Source organism: Antechinus flavipes, chromosome 3 (assembly GCF_016432865.1).
Source record: "Antechinus flavipes isolate AdamAnt ecotype Samford, QLD, Australia chromosome 3, AdamAnt_v2, whole genome shotgun sequence".
NCBI classification, from domain to species: domain Eukaryota; kingdom Metazoa; phylum Chordata; class Mammalia; order Dasyuromorphia; family Dasyuridae; genus Antechinus; species Antechinus flavipes.
Genome location: NC_067400.1, coordinates 635,608,386 through 635,623,354, shown reverse-complemented (window position 1 = coordinate 635,623,354; position 14,969 = coordinate 635,608,386). Strand labels below are relative to the sequence as shown.

At 37.7% G+C, this 14,969-nt stretch overlaps 2 protein-coding genes across 6 annotated transcripts in view; one reads left to right on the top strand and one right to left on the bottom strand.

Annotated features, from left to right (window-relative positions):
- The window catches only part of LOC127556938 (zinc finger protein 260-like), an 88,136-nt gene extending 87,802 nt beyond the window's left edge, over positions 1-334 (bottom strand). For all 5 annotated transcript variants that reach the window (XM_051990448.1, XM_051990452.1, XM_051990451.1 and 2 more), the window contains exon 1: positions 252-334. The gene's annotated coding sequence lies outside the window, so the exon portion shown is untranslated. The remainder of the gene's footprint in view (positions 1-251) is intronic.
- LOC127556953 (zinc finger protein 8-like) overlaps positions 1-14,969 on the top strand; it is a 187,277-nt gene that overhangs the window by 147,249 nt on the left and 25,059 nt on the right. The gene's annotated exons all lie outside the window — the stretch shown is intronic.

The following is a 14,969-nucleotide window of genomic DNA, read 5'->3' as shown; positions in this document are numbered from 1 at the left end:
AGAAGGCTGAAATTATGGACACAGTCTGAAGTCTGGGAAAGTGTGCCCCGATGGGAAATCTGGGCAAGTTTGGGAAGTGAGTAGGAGTCTGGAAAAGGTTAAGGATCGGAGTGCTCATCCTACAGGCAGCCTTGGTAGAAAGGTGTGCTCCCGGTAGGCCTAGAGGTCATGTATCCCAAGGTCAAAAGAGGAGAGGCAAAGGCAAGGGCAGCCAGTGAAAGTCTGCATGCTGCATGCTGGCTCAGACCTACCTGGGAGATGCAAGCACAGGCTTGGGTGCAGGAATGCCGAGAGATCTCAGGGGCAAGGGAAGAAAAGAGGAGAGCCCTGAGTTCACAGGGGAAAAGAAGAAAGATCTGAGCTAACAGGGGAAAATGGGGAGAGAGCTGAGCTCCCAGGGGGAGAGGGGAAGAGAGCTGAGCTCCCAAAGGGAAACGAGAAGAGACCTGAGGAACTTGCAGGAAAAAACGGGGAGGGACCTGAGGAGCTCCGCAAACAGGGGGACAGACCAAAACTCCCAGACAGAGCAGGCAAAGAAAGCAAAGGAGGCCAGAACGCAGAGTGATCCCAGTTCAGACTTCCTGTTTCCGGACAGCCCAGTCTGGGAGGGTATTCTTGGTTCCAAGAGCCCCGCCCCATCCCTCCCCCAGGATGCTTGAGCCCTTTCTTCCAATCACACTCAGAGCCTGGACACATGTTGCTGATTATGCCCTGGATACAGAGGTGAAACTTGAGTTTCTAGAGAGACTCCTGAGTCTAATGGACCCTCCAGGTACGGGTCTGCAATGTTAGGGACCGTAAAATCTGCTACTAAGACCATTAGTTCTGGGTTAATATATGCTTTTTTCACATGGGTAATTTTTCTTCTAAAGATTACTTTGGGAGTGTGAGGAGAAGGGGGATAGAAATAATGATTGGGGGCACTGGCTGCTTCCTTTACATAAGCTACTGCTCTATGAAACAGACCAGGACAACTGGCTTCTCAATCTGGAGAAGTTCAGGAGTTTGGGAACAGGACCACCTACCTGGATTGCAGAACCTCCTGGTGACCTGAACTTGCAAATCCAATGGTGTCCTGTAGGTTCTGCTGTCTAGCAGGTGGTATTGCTCATTTAGGATGTGACAGGTGGCATCAAGAGTCTAGCTGAAGTGGAAGTGGTGAGCAGGACTAAAAAAGGGACCTTTCCACCATGGCTCCAAGGAAGGCTTTCAGGGATTCCATCAGACCCAATCACAGGACTGGATTAGGAGCTGAGCCTCAGTTGAGATTCCTAAAGAATGGGACTGAGAGACAAGTTGGTAAATCTCTGATATTGTCTGAGCCAACACAATAGAGTTCTATAGGAGAGAGCATTAAGTTGCTATGCTTCCCCCATATGGGTACAGTGATATCAGGAGTCCTGATATTATCTCATAAGGACCTACCTTCCTCCTACCTAGCTCTTTCATGAATTTAATAAGGGAGTTTTAAACTCCCTTTTAACTCCCATTAACTCTTTTTTCCATCCTTGATGAGTGGCGTGGAAACTCAGCACAATGTTTGTGCTGACTGATTGACCAGGATGAAAACACCTTAAATAATGAAACTCTTGTAAAAATGGGTCCATCTATTACTATGTATTTCTTTAAGAACCTTATATAATGGAATGCTTTTTCTCTTTTTTTCCTTAGTAAATTTATTTATTTTTAATACATGTGGCTTTATGAATGTTCTAGGGAGAGAAAACCCAGAGAAAAGTACAAAACCATCGAAGAGATTAAAAAACAAAGTAAAAAGTAGAGAACATAGCATGGGTTGATTTATATTCAGTCTCCTTAGTTCTTTGTGTGGATGCAGATGGCATTTTCTGTGCAAATTCTGTTGGAATTGCTTTGCATCCCTGAACCTCTGATAAGGACCACGGCTTTCATAGTTGATCATCACACATTCTGACTGTTACTGTGTACAATATACTTCTAGTTCGGCTTGTTTGGCTCAGCCTCAGGTTATGTAACTCCAGGCCTTTCCAAAACCAGCTCGTTCATCATTTTTACAGAACAATAACATTCCATTGCCTTCACGTACTACAAGTTGTTCGGCCATTCCCCAACTGATAGACATCTAATTATTTTCCAGTTCTTTGCGACCACACAAAGAGCTTCTGCATTTTGTCCCATGTGGGTCTGGGATGATTTTTTACTAAGAGGATTTTTTGCTAACCCGGAAGCTGTGGCAATATGAGGGGAAATCTGCCACCCACTAGGAAAGTACATAGACCCTCCCCAAAGCATATTTGGAACCATGGGCAGCTGGTAATGGAATGAAGTCCATCTGCCAGGTTTGAAAGGGAACTTCTTGGAGAGGAAACTGGCCCCAAGCTGGCTTCAGAGGTTTGGATACCTTGTGCTTGGGGCAGCTGGGACTCATCTCACAGGAGGTGATGGTAGCCCTGGGAAACTTCCCTCACCAGGGTTTTGGGCTACTCCCTCCTACTAGTTGGGTCCTCAATGGCTGAATGAAGAGAGGTATAATGGAGGGAGAAATGAGTTCTTAGGAGAATCACGAATCCATTGGATCCATTGTAGTCCTTAGAAGTTAACACCCCTCATTTGGAAGCTTTTCTTGCTCTGTGATAAGCATTCTCTTCTGGCCCCAGCCAACTTCTCCCTTCCTCCTTCGGGCTGAGATGGATAAGCTAAAGTTTGTACTTTTGGGGCAAAGTGTAAGTTCCATTTAGACTTCTGCTCTAGAAGGTTTGCCTTCCAGCATCTGGAAAGTTATCACCAGGATTTCAGCTATTTGGTCAGTGCAGTCATTTGCTTGGTCATGGAGGTTGTTTTCTCAGCTGTGCCCAAGAAGTATCGTTACTGCCACATCCTGGAGAAGCAATAAACAGTCTAATATTTGAGATCCTTGTTTTTGGTTTTTAATGGACTGTCCTGAGGAGGAATCCCTGATGTTTCCCTAGCACCCTGAAGTCAGGGCTACTCCCAAGGCTTACCTGCTCTGGGTGCAGATATTCATCCTTTTGCCTTTTCTTAACTGACGATCCTGACTACTGCCCCAAGGTCAGCTTTTTGGGCTGAACAGCCATCCGGGAGTGATGAAATTTGAGGCACTTCTATGATAGGGATGATGTCCTAAGCAGCGACCAAACTTCCTTCCTCAGTTCTGGGGCAGATGCATCAGATCCCGGTCCATGTTGGCTCCCTCTGAGGGGGTTCCCTTCAGGTCCTCCCAGGTAGAAAGTAAGACATCCAGATAACTTGCACAGTCATGGTCTGACGCCCATCCTCAGATTTTCACGTAGAAAGGGGGAAGGATTGATTAGGTTTCCATGTCTAATGGGCCCTTCTAGGATGGCCAGCCTGCTCGAGGACAATGCTGAGAGGGGGGGTGAGTTCATAGCAGTGTGGAGTTTCAGCAGCATAGGGAACAGGAGCCATTTATGAAAATTTGAGATAATGTCCTCAGTGGTGGCGACTAGGGCTCCTGTGGCCTCTACTGCATGGAGGCAGCCTGGGAGGTCTTTACCTTATCATTTAAAGCTTTATTATAATATCCCATGTCACAGAAGCTTTCACCCTATTTCTGTGCTAATAAACCAAGTCTGTTCCCTCATTTCTCAGAGACAAATAAAATGGATGAGAGAGAATAGTTGGGGAGGCCTGAAGTTTGGGAGTGTTGGAAGGCAGACTTCAAGAATCCAAGGAGTTTTGAGCTTATGGGGAAAAGCCAAGCACTGAGGACATCAAGCTTTAGGTGTTCATAAAGTACAATGGCAAAGCTGAGAAGTCAGGGATCCAGAGAGGAGAGTAACCTGCGAGACTCAGGAAGGCACAGAGCCAATGTTTGGGGTGAGGTGCAGAAAGCTGAGTGCTCCTTTAAGATGGACCAGTCTGGGGCAAAGGCCAGAGGTAGGACATCCTTTACAGAGGAGAGGGCAAACTGGGGTTTGTTCCTAGGTACCTTGTGACCTCTAAACCCCTCAGCAGGTCCACAGCATCTCTAACAGAAATGTCTTCCAGGAAGAACAAAGGAGATCATCAACACACTGGAGGAGGACTGAGTCCTGAAAATGTGAGAGGTCACGCCCTGTTGTAATATCTGTGAGAAATAGATGGTAACTCCGTGAATTCCTGCAAAGGACAGACTGGGGGCATGACCATCCTCCCTGCTTTCAGAGGCAACTGAGAATGAAAAACAGCTACTGCTGAGTCATTTCCATAAAGTGACTGGCCCAGATGGTACAGGGTAAATAGAGTGTGGGGGTTTGGGGTGACAGGGACTCAGGGTATTACAGGAGCATTAACTGCTTGGAGAGGATGAATAATTGCCAATTACGGATTTAGATGAAGCTAGTTGTACAACAGTAGGGGGGACACTAATAAGTAACCCAATGTCAATAGCATCTGAAGCCCACACCCAGAGGGGAAGGCAGAAGGGTTTAAAACTTGAGTGTGGAGCCAGCCCCAACTACAGCAGCACCTCATGCCCCTGTTTGAACAAGGAGACCTCTCCAACAGGAGTCATGGGGATACCCACAGTGGGCATCAAGAGTGTGGTTGAATCTGCCATCACACTGGTGGGCAGATTCCCCAGGGCCCTGATTGGTGTCGCAGGCCTTTGCCACATCAGAGGGTCATGGGAAAGCAAGGGGTGCCACATCTATTGTAACATTTTCCATTGTTTCCGTTGCTCCATTCTGACTCTCATTTTCTTTGTTATGTCATATTGTCCCTCTAGCTTAAATAACGAAATTTAAGTTAATTTTTCTGAGAAAGAATTATGAATGTGTTTTGTTCCATATAGTTGACCCTTATGAACAGGATGGTTTTAAGCTTTCTGCTTGCATTCCTTTTTTATTGAATCTAAATTTCATTATACTCCAATAAACTTGAGATAACACATTGCTCTCATTTGGTACGAATGTTTTCAGACATGATAAGTAAAGAAATAAATATAAACTTTTGTAATGGCTCTCATTAGAGGAAATCACAAAACTTGTGCTCCATTTTCTGGCTCCTTGGATTGGCTCGTCAGCAGACTGAAAGGCTGGAGGCATCCTAAGATGTATTTTCTATTTGTCTTTTTACTCCTATACTATCCTTTCTGTACTTTAAAATACAAAAATAAATCCTTATGTTCATATATATTGCATTTGTATGTATATTTAGAATTTCTTTTAATGCATTCATCCATCCCTCTTTCCCTTCCTCCCTTCTTCCTTTTCTCTTTTCCTCCCTTTGTCTCTTCTTCCCTTCTTCTTTTCTTTCTGTCCTCCCTTCCTCCTTTTTTGCTCTCCTTTCCTTTTCTTCCTCCTCTGCTTTCCTTCCTCCCTCCTTTCCTCTCTCCCTCCCTTCATCTTTTCTTTCCTCCCTTCCTCTGTCCCTCCCTCCCTTTCTTCCTCTCTTCTTCTCTCTGTCTCTGTCGGTCTCTGTCTGTAATACATACATACGTACACACACTCACATATGTACACACAAGCATCTGATCTCAGCCCTTTTTCATAATCTGCCAGCTTCTAGAATGCATTTGAAAATAAGGGGACTCATTTGTAAATGAAAATTCAACTTCAGAAGGTATTTTTATAGGTTTTTGTAGAGTAGCCTGGGTATAGACACATAAAATGAATTCTTTAGTTTGTTGCTTTTTTTTTTTTTTTTGACCCAAGAATGCCATTTAGGCTTGTAGTCATTTGATCAACTTAAAGGAAAAGTAGCATTCTGACTTTGAGATAAGAATCTGAAAAAGGATGCTATTGCCTTTCAATTTATTTTCACATTTTGTCTACAGTGAACAGTATTAAATTAAATAATATATTTATAGGGAATATGAATATATTGCTCTGCTTCAGTATTTCATGATTATTAATTTGAGACTCTATAGAAATGGATAAGTATTAAATAAATACTTATGTACATAGCATAATTAGTTAAGCACCTGGAGAATTAGAAGCCATTTACACCTGCACAATTTCAAAATGCTTCATACTTGAAATGAATCATTTGAATACTATTTTAGAGATTAAGATTTTTCCCCCCCTTTTTTTTTCCTTCTCCCTTTGCCAGTCTGTATATTTGAGTGAAACCAACTTAATGGCAATAAATTAAAAAAATGTTTATTTAAAATATTTTGCATTAAAATTTCTTTAGAAGACTGTGGGGAATAGTTTCCCTCCTAATCTATAGATAGAAATGGATATTTTTATTTGAAAAAAATGCACTTCTCCCTCATGTTGCATTGTTGGCTTTATGGAATCCTCCTTTAATTATAAAACACATCACTAGAACGGTATTAAAATCTTTGCTGTCAAATGAAAAGATGTGATTACTGTATTTAAATTCAGTAATGTGAGCTTGGAGGTCAAGAATAAAATTTGAGGGTAATATGGGATCATGGGATTTCGAGATGGAAATTCATTAAAGATATATTTTAGTCTCTTTAGGATATCTGCAGAGCTCTGTGTCCACAATCAGTTTAAAAACTTAAGTATCATACGATATGAACCTTTTAGGCATGAAGTCCCACATAGATAATATCTGTTCCTGTTCTGAAGTCAGGAGGGGAGTGTCCTTTCATTATGTATATCTGAAAGCAAGCTCGCCTCAAGTTTCTGTGTGCTTGATTGGAATGACTACTAAGCATAGTCTTGCTTAGCCTCCAGTTGAATGTCTCAGTGTAAGATTAATCTAGGTTTGGAATTCACATTTCAACAGGCAGGTTGAAGAGGGTGGGCACAAGTTCATTACTGCTCAGAACTTTCATTATAATAAGACATAAGGGAAAAGGAAACTCATAGCACAAAAGTAATTAATATACAACTAATAAACACAGTGGCCACTATAACAACATATATCCTTACCATTAGGAGAGAAATATCTGAATTCCTTGGCTGGGAGAATTCATGGTCACAACTATTCATAGTGTCAAGTGAGAGGCATTGCTTACTTGCCTATGAGAGTTGTCCATTACTTCCTAGATAAATTCTCAAAGTCCCTTTCCACTAAGAGGTTTTTCTCAGCTGAGAACAAAGAAGGCACGACCCTAACTATTCTCATTTGATATGTGACTCTTGAGATGTAGCAGCATGCTGGGAACAGGATGCCCCATCACAAGAGACCCACCAAGAAGAATATTTGTTCATTCCTTTAGGAGAACTGTTTTTCCTCAAGGAACTGGCCAGGTTTCCAGGGTAAACACTGGTCTGCAATAAAGGCTACTCACTGATTAATATACAAGAAAGGATGGCCTTCCAACTTCTTTGTGTTTTCCTGGCATTCCATCAGATAACTTAAAGCACGGTCTCATGTTCTCAACAGAAAGTTATACAAAAGACATGCTTGGGACGCACTTCACATTCCTTACACCCAGAGAAAATACAAATACCTGACACTCTGTAAGTGGTACAATACCCCACATGCTTCTGTTTGGGGATAACATTGTTCTAATTGTATCTGAATTTAGAATGCCATAGGGTCTCCTAAATGAGATCAACAATAGCTCACAAGATTTTGACATAAAACATCCATTAAAAATTAAGTGCATGAAAAAGTCCATTTTTCTTTTCTAATATGTCATTTGATTGAACTACTACATGAATACAAATAATTTAGATATTCTAGATGGATGCTAAACTGGATCCAGAGGAGAAATAATTAGACAATAGATTGAATTGAATATGAGGAATTAAACTGTAATTGTTCCCTGAAATAAAACCTTAAGAATTAGGAAAACCTGGGTTCAAGTTGGGCCTCTGATACGTGCCAGGTATATTATCACCACAAATCACCTCTCATCTCAGGCAACTTTGTTGTTGTTGTTGATGTTGCTGTTGTTTTTCAACTTCAATACTATTTACTTTTCCAATTATATATAAAGATAGTTATCAACATTTATTAAGTATTTAATTTGTTCAAAGACATCTCAGTAGGAGGTTATAGTCAACTGCAAATAGAGAAGAGGGAAGGAAATTCTCTTTTTAAATCTTTGGGTTATGTGGTTTGTTACAAAGATTCTCATCTCTCTTCCTCTTTCCAGGACTTCCTTTCTTCCAGTTTCCTACTTTTCTTCTAAGTTTAGCTGCATTGGTATTATTTATCAAAACTTTTAAATTTTCCATTTTACCTCACATTATTCATTTCACTTTGCATTTATTTCTGGGTTTTGGTCATAAACTCTTCTCATTCTTAGATCTGAAAGGTAATTTTTCAATTATCAACTGATTAACTTATAATATCACCCTTTATGTCTAAATCATGACCACATTTTGAACTAACTTGATTTACAATGTGAGAAGTTGATTTATATCTAATTTCTCCTAGGCTACTTTTAAAGTTTCTCAGCAATTTTAATGAAACAGTGAGTTCTTGGCCTAAATGCTGGGATGCTTAGATTGATCAAAAACTGTGTTCATTTCCTTCTTAATATTATATATCTAATCTATTCCAGTGATCAACTTCACTATTCCTTATCCAATACCAAATTGTTTTGATGATTATAGTTTTTCAGTAGAGTTTGATATCTGGTACTGTCAGGTCACCTTTCATTTCTATTCTTTTTTATTAATTCTTTTGATATTCTTAACCTTTTATTTCTCTAGGTGCACTTTACTATTTTTTTTTCTATCTTTATAAAGTAATTCTTTGATAGTTGGATTAGCATTACACTGAATCACTAAATCAATTTAGATAATATTGTCATTTTTATTATATTAATTTGACCTACCTATAAGCAATTAGCATGACTCCAATTATATAGCGCTCCATTTATGTGAAGAGTATGTTTTAATTGTGTTCATATACTACCTGTGAATATTCTGATGAGTAGACTCCCATATATTTCATAATCTTCATAGTTATTTTAAATATAATTTTTCTTTCTCTCTGTTCTGCAGGGTTTTATTGCTAACAAATAGCAAAGCTGAAGATTTATATGTAAGATTTATATCCTTCAACTTTATTGAAGTTTGTAATTATTTTTATTACTTCTTTTAGTTGACATGCTAGTAAACCATCACATCTTCCCAAAAAAAATCCACATACCCTTTTCTTATTACTTATCCTTATTCCTTCAATTTCTTCTTCTTGTCTTATTGCTATACCAAGCATTTTTAGTACAATATTGAATATTAATGGTTATCATAGACATTCTTGCTTCATCTTTGACTTTTTTGGAAAATCTTCTGGTTTATCCCCATTAAAGACAATGGTAGCTTGTTGTTTAAATCAGTCTTACTTATTCTACTAAGAAAAAGCACCATTTATCCTTGTGCTGTCTAGTAGGTGTTTTTTAAAAAAATAGAAATAAGTATTGCATTTTGTCAAAATTCTTTTCTGTATCTTTTGAAATAATATCATTTTTGTTGATTTTATTGTTACATGATACATTTGCTTAGTTTTCCTAATATTAAACCAGTCCAATATTCCTGATAAAAATCCCACTTTTTCATAGCATATGATTTTTACAATATCATTACAATCTCCTTGCTATTATTTCATTAAAATTTTTGCATCAATATACATTAAGGAAATTGATGCTTAGTCCCCCCCGTCCCCCATTTTTACTCTCCTTGAATCAGATATCAAGACCATATTTGTATCATAAAAGAAATTTGGCAGAACTTCTTTAGCTGTTTTTTTTTTTAAATAGTTTATGTAATATTGGATTTAATAAAATATTTGGTATAATTCACTTGTAAAGACAACTGGTGCTGGGTTTTGGGGTAAGGAGTTTATTTATGCATTATTTCATTTTTTAAAAGTAGGATTATTCAAATATTTTATTTCCTTTGGTTAATCTGGACAACTTATATTCTTGGAAATACTTATCCATTTCAGTTAAACTATCGGGAATTATATTTGAATTGACCTAATATGCACAAGAAAAAGCTCTGTTTGACAAAAAGTCCCTCATGTGATTCCTAAATATTCAAGAGCCATCTTCTGTGCAGCCCCTTATTCCTTTTATGTATTATTTTTCTTCTTTTATTAATCCTCTTTTGTTAAATTCTATTTTTGTAAATACTACTCCATATCATTTATATGATTACATTTTTTTGGCAAATAATTGGACAAAATGGATATTAATAATTATCTTAATTTTATGTTCATTTGATTGTACAATCATCCCTTTCAATTTTGATACTGGTAGTTTGATTTGGTTTGCTACTTTTCAAATCAAATTACCCAATGCTTTATCTATTCCCCCATCCCCCAAAAAAAGACAGCTCCAATTTTTATTCAATAGCTTGGTGTTTTCTCAGTTTTATTGTGAGGATTTTTATTTTGGTATTTATTTACAAGGGTGTAAGTTTGTTTTTTAGTTGCATACACAATATGTTGTTCTTCCTTTTTCTCTCTTTTATTGATATAACCATTTACATATATCAGTTTCCTTCTAAGTATTATTATGATCCAGAAGGCATCTGGGAGCCCCTGGAGTTTATAGAATATGAGTGTGACTTGCTAGCACCTACACATCAAGAAAGTCATTTTGGAAGCTTAGTGGAAAATGCATTTGAGTTGGGAGACACTTATTACAAACAGCCCCACCTCTCAGGCTTCTATCTAAGCCCCATTTTTTAGCATAGCCACGTAATTACAGAATTTAGGTTGTAAGTATAGTCCCTGAACTTAGCTCCCTTATCTCTGCCCTAGTATATAGTTTCTGATTCTAGTTTTGCTCAATTTTTTGGCTCCTTAGATTGGCAGTTTTTCCTTGCTGCCCCCATCTATGCTAGACACATTTGTATTATACTCCAGTGCTTTCTCGGACTTCTCTACCTTCTTTAACTAGACCTATTACCTAGTGCCTAAAGCCTTTGACTTTCTCTTTGTGAGGATCTGAGGTGGCAAAATGTAGTTACTAGAATTTTGGCTCGGATTTCCCTATCACTTTTCATTTGGTGTCCTTTCTTATCCTTGCTGGAGTGCTTGTAGCAGACCTCCGTTGTTTTGTTCTATTTACTCCACTGCCTTAAGGAGAGTTTTAGGTAGAGATTTATATAGGTAGTCAGGCAGTTTAGTGGCAGTGCTGTGATTTGAATCTAGATCCTTTCTTGCACATCTATTGTACGTTTCATTGCTCCATTCTGACTCTCATTTTCTTTGTTATGTCATATTGTATCTCTATCTTAAATAACAAAATTTAAGTTAATTTTTCTGAGAAAGAAACATGAATGTGTTTTGTTCCATATAGTTGACCCTTATGAACAGGATGGTTTTAAGGTTTCTGCTTGCATTCCTTTTCTATTGAATCTAAATTTCATTATACTCCAATAAACTTGAGATAACACATTGCTCTCATTTGGTACGAATGTTTTCAGACATGGTAAGTAAAGAAATAAATATAAATTTTGTTTTATTTTGTAGTGACTCTCAATAGAGGAAATCGTCAAAATTGTGGTCAATTTTCTGGCTCCTTGGATTGGCTCATTAGTAGACTGGAAAGACTGAAGGCATCCTCAGGTATATTTTTTATTTGTCTTTTTACTCCTATATTATCCTTCTTTCTGTACTTTAAAATACAAAAATAAATCCTTATGTTCATATATATTGTATTTGTGTGTAGTTATAATTTCTTTTATTGAATTCATCCCTCCCTCTTTCCCTTCCTCCCTTCTTCCTTTTCTCTTTTCCTCCCTTTGTCTCTTCTTCCCTTGTTCTTTTCTTCCTTCCTCCCTCCCTTCTTCCTTTTTGCTCTCCTTTCTTTTTCTTTATTCTTCTCTGCCTTCCTTCCTCCCTCTTTTCCTCTCTCCCTCCCTTCATTTTTTCCTTCCTTCCTTTCTATGCTTCGCCCTTCCTTCCTTTTTTTCTTCCTCTCTCTGTCTCTATCTTTCTCTGTCTCAAATACACACACACACACACACACACACACACACACACACACACAAGCATGTAATCTCAGTCCTTTTTCATAATCTGCCAGCTTCTAAAATGCATTTGAAAACAAGGGGATTAATTTGTAAATGAAATTTCAACTAAAGAAGGCATTTTTATAGGTTTTTGTAGAGTATCCTGGGTACAGACACATAAAATGAGTTCTTTAATTTATTGCTTTTTTCCCCTGAATTCTAATTTGGTATTTAATTGAGGGTTTTTAATGTGTTCTTTTTTTTTTTTTTTTTTAATTTGTCTGGCAACTTGCCGTATTTTTTCCTTGTGATATATATAGTTCTGGAGTTTTGCAACACTGTCCTTTAGGGTTCCTTTTCTTATGCAATCTCTTTCCAAAGGTGATCGATGGGTTCTTTCAATGACTATTTCCCTTCTGTTTCTAATATATCAGAGCAGTTTTCCTTGATGATCTTTTGAAAAATGCTATTCAGCCTCTTTTTTTGGTCCTGGCCTACAGAGAGATCAAGCATTTTAAAATTGTCTTTCCTGGATCTATTTTCCAGGTCAGCTGTTTTTCCAGTGGGATATTTTCCATATTCTTCCATTTTTTTTCATCCTCTTTAGTTTTAGACTGATTTTGGGTGTTTATAGAATCATTAGTTTCTATTTGCCCTAGTCTAGTTTTTAATGTGACTAACTTTTTTGGTTAGTAACTTTAAAATATTTCCTCATATGTACTGTGAAGATACTCATCCCTGCAAGGAAGGAATTTAGCTTTATTTCCTTTTTGTGTCACCAAATGGTATCCTGCTAGACTAGAGAATGTAGTTCACATCATGTGGGAGAGCAGATTTATTTTCACATAATTAAGTCAAAGTTAGTAAAATCCATTGATGTCACTTTATACTATTGTTTCCATAGCTGTTCATTTTTGTTATAATGATATACTATGTAGAATGCAATTGCTTTCTTTATGCACTAGATAATGGTAGTCAATCATATTCTCCATTGACATAAAGGTGTTTTACCTTTGGTTCTATTCAAACTAGCTTATTACCAGAAATTGTTACATTACCGAGCATGAATTGTATGGCCAAGATTTTCAAAAGTTTTGTTAATACCTTAAAAATAATATGCTTTTTAAAAAAAATCACCATTAGATCTTTCTTTTTAACTAAGAAAATAGTAAAGCAAAATTGAATTATTATCTCTTCTTGACAGTGTATGCATTCTATGCCTGTTGTCTTTAACATTTCTCTATTAGAGGGATGAAATATATGTCATCAACTATTTTCTATGACTGAGACTGATTATTAGATTTAATCTAAATTCAACTATATCTTAATGTAATATCAGTGTATTTTAAAGGAAGTATCTGACAAATAGGAGTTTTAAACATTTAAAATCAATATATTCCCATATTTTAAACATATTTGTCATTACTTATTGAAATCTTTGGGAGTGATAATTTCAGAAGGTATATCTCTGATCAATGTTTTTCTCTCAATAGGTTGTGTAACATGAACAGTGAGTTGGCCAAACCAACACCTATTGAGAACCGATGATGTCATCAGCTGCTGTTTAGATCTAAGTGCCCCAAGCATTTCATTCCAAATCAATGGACAACCAGTTCAAGGAATGTTTGAGAATTTCAACACTGATGGCCTCTTCTTTCCAGTTGTTAGTTTCTCAGCAGGAATAAAGTTAGTATTTCTCATGGTGCTTTTTGTTTGTTTCTCATCTCAAGAAAACTCTACAGTTATTTCCCTATCATCTCTAACTCTTTTTTCACTTTTGCATTGTTGTTTAACTGCATTTTCCCTATTCCCTGAAAGACAAAAAGGTTAAGTGATTGTGGCTTTTGACCATACTCTATGACATAGAAATGAACAGAGCAGAAATTAGCTCAGTCAACCTAGTTTTAGAAATATTTCAAGTCTATTTCTTCCTCTTTAAAATGTAACACACTTTGTATCCTTCCTTGTTTTAATTATAAACTCATTACCTTTCCTTAATTTGTCACTTGTCTTCTTTTTGTTCTCAAGTCTTATATTCCTAACTTCTATCTGTCATAGCTTTAAGGAGTATGTATTCTTGCACAAGTATCATTTTTGGTGGATTTAATGTCAATCATTTCAGTGAATGACCAATTTGCCATGACTGTACTTGATGGTCTCTTAGTTTCCTTTTAGCTCCAAAGGTATGATCTTTAGATGTTATTCAGTGCTTTTTACACTTCACATATTAAGTATTTATACATATCAGTGTCAAAAATAACATATGAATCCTTTCATCAAAAAAAAAAATAGACTTTCTTTCCTTCTATTTTTAGTAATATTAAAAGAAAAATTAAAGTTAAAGTGATCATTTATTGTGATGATCGCATATTTAAAATCAGCCGGAGTCAGGAATTCAGATTAAGGGGAAAATCTTCAATCTTTATTCTTTTTGAGGTGAAGGGGGATTGCGATAGCAATAGGACAGCTGCAACGGGAAGCCAGCCAGCAGAGATGAAGGGGGATTTCAGGTGAAGGGAGGTAGCGATAGCAATGCGAGCAGCTGTGTCAAGAAACCAGCCAGCAGTCTCTCTTTCTGCTTCCCTTTCCACTTGCCTGCTTCCACCGACCAAAATCGTCATTTCCTATACAACACATCAGGACTTGCACAAAGAGTAGGGGGGGGCCATTCTTTTTCTAAGCATATATATTAATAGAGTATGGTCCAATTACTATTTAGCCTCACGTGCTTGGGACCTCAGTGCATCAACTCAAGGCTCAGTTCATTACATCTCCCACTTTCTTTTGTTTTAGAACACAGGTGGTCATGCCATCCCTGACTCCTGAGGGAGGTCAGCGCCCCCAAGGGGAGGTAATCACACTCTCCCTGATTTCTCAGGAAAGGAGGTGAAAGCACTGAAAAAGAGATGATCACACCCTCCCTGACTTCTTAGGAAGGGAGGTGAAAAGCACCAAAGGGAAGTCGGAGTTGCTAGTGGGTTTCTGGGCTGAAAGGTCTTATTATGCACAAACCCATCAGCATGGAAGGTATTACACAAGCACATAGCAATAATGCAGAGGCTATTAGTGATGACCCTCCCCATAGTCAGTGCAGGCTTGATGTGGTGTAAGAAACATAAATTGTACATGCAAGTA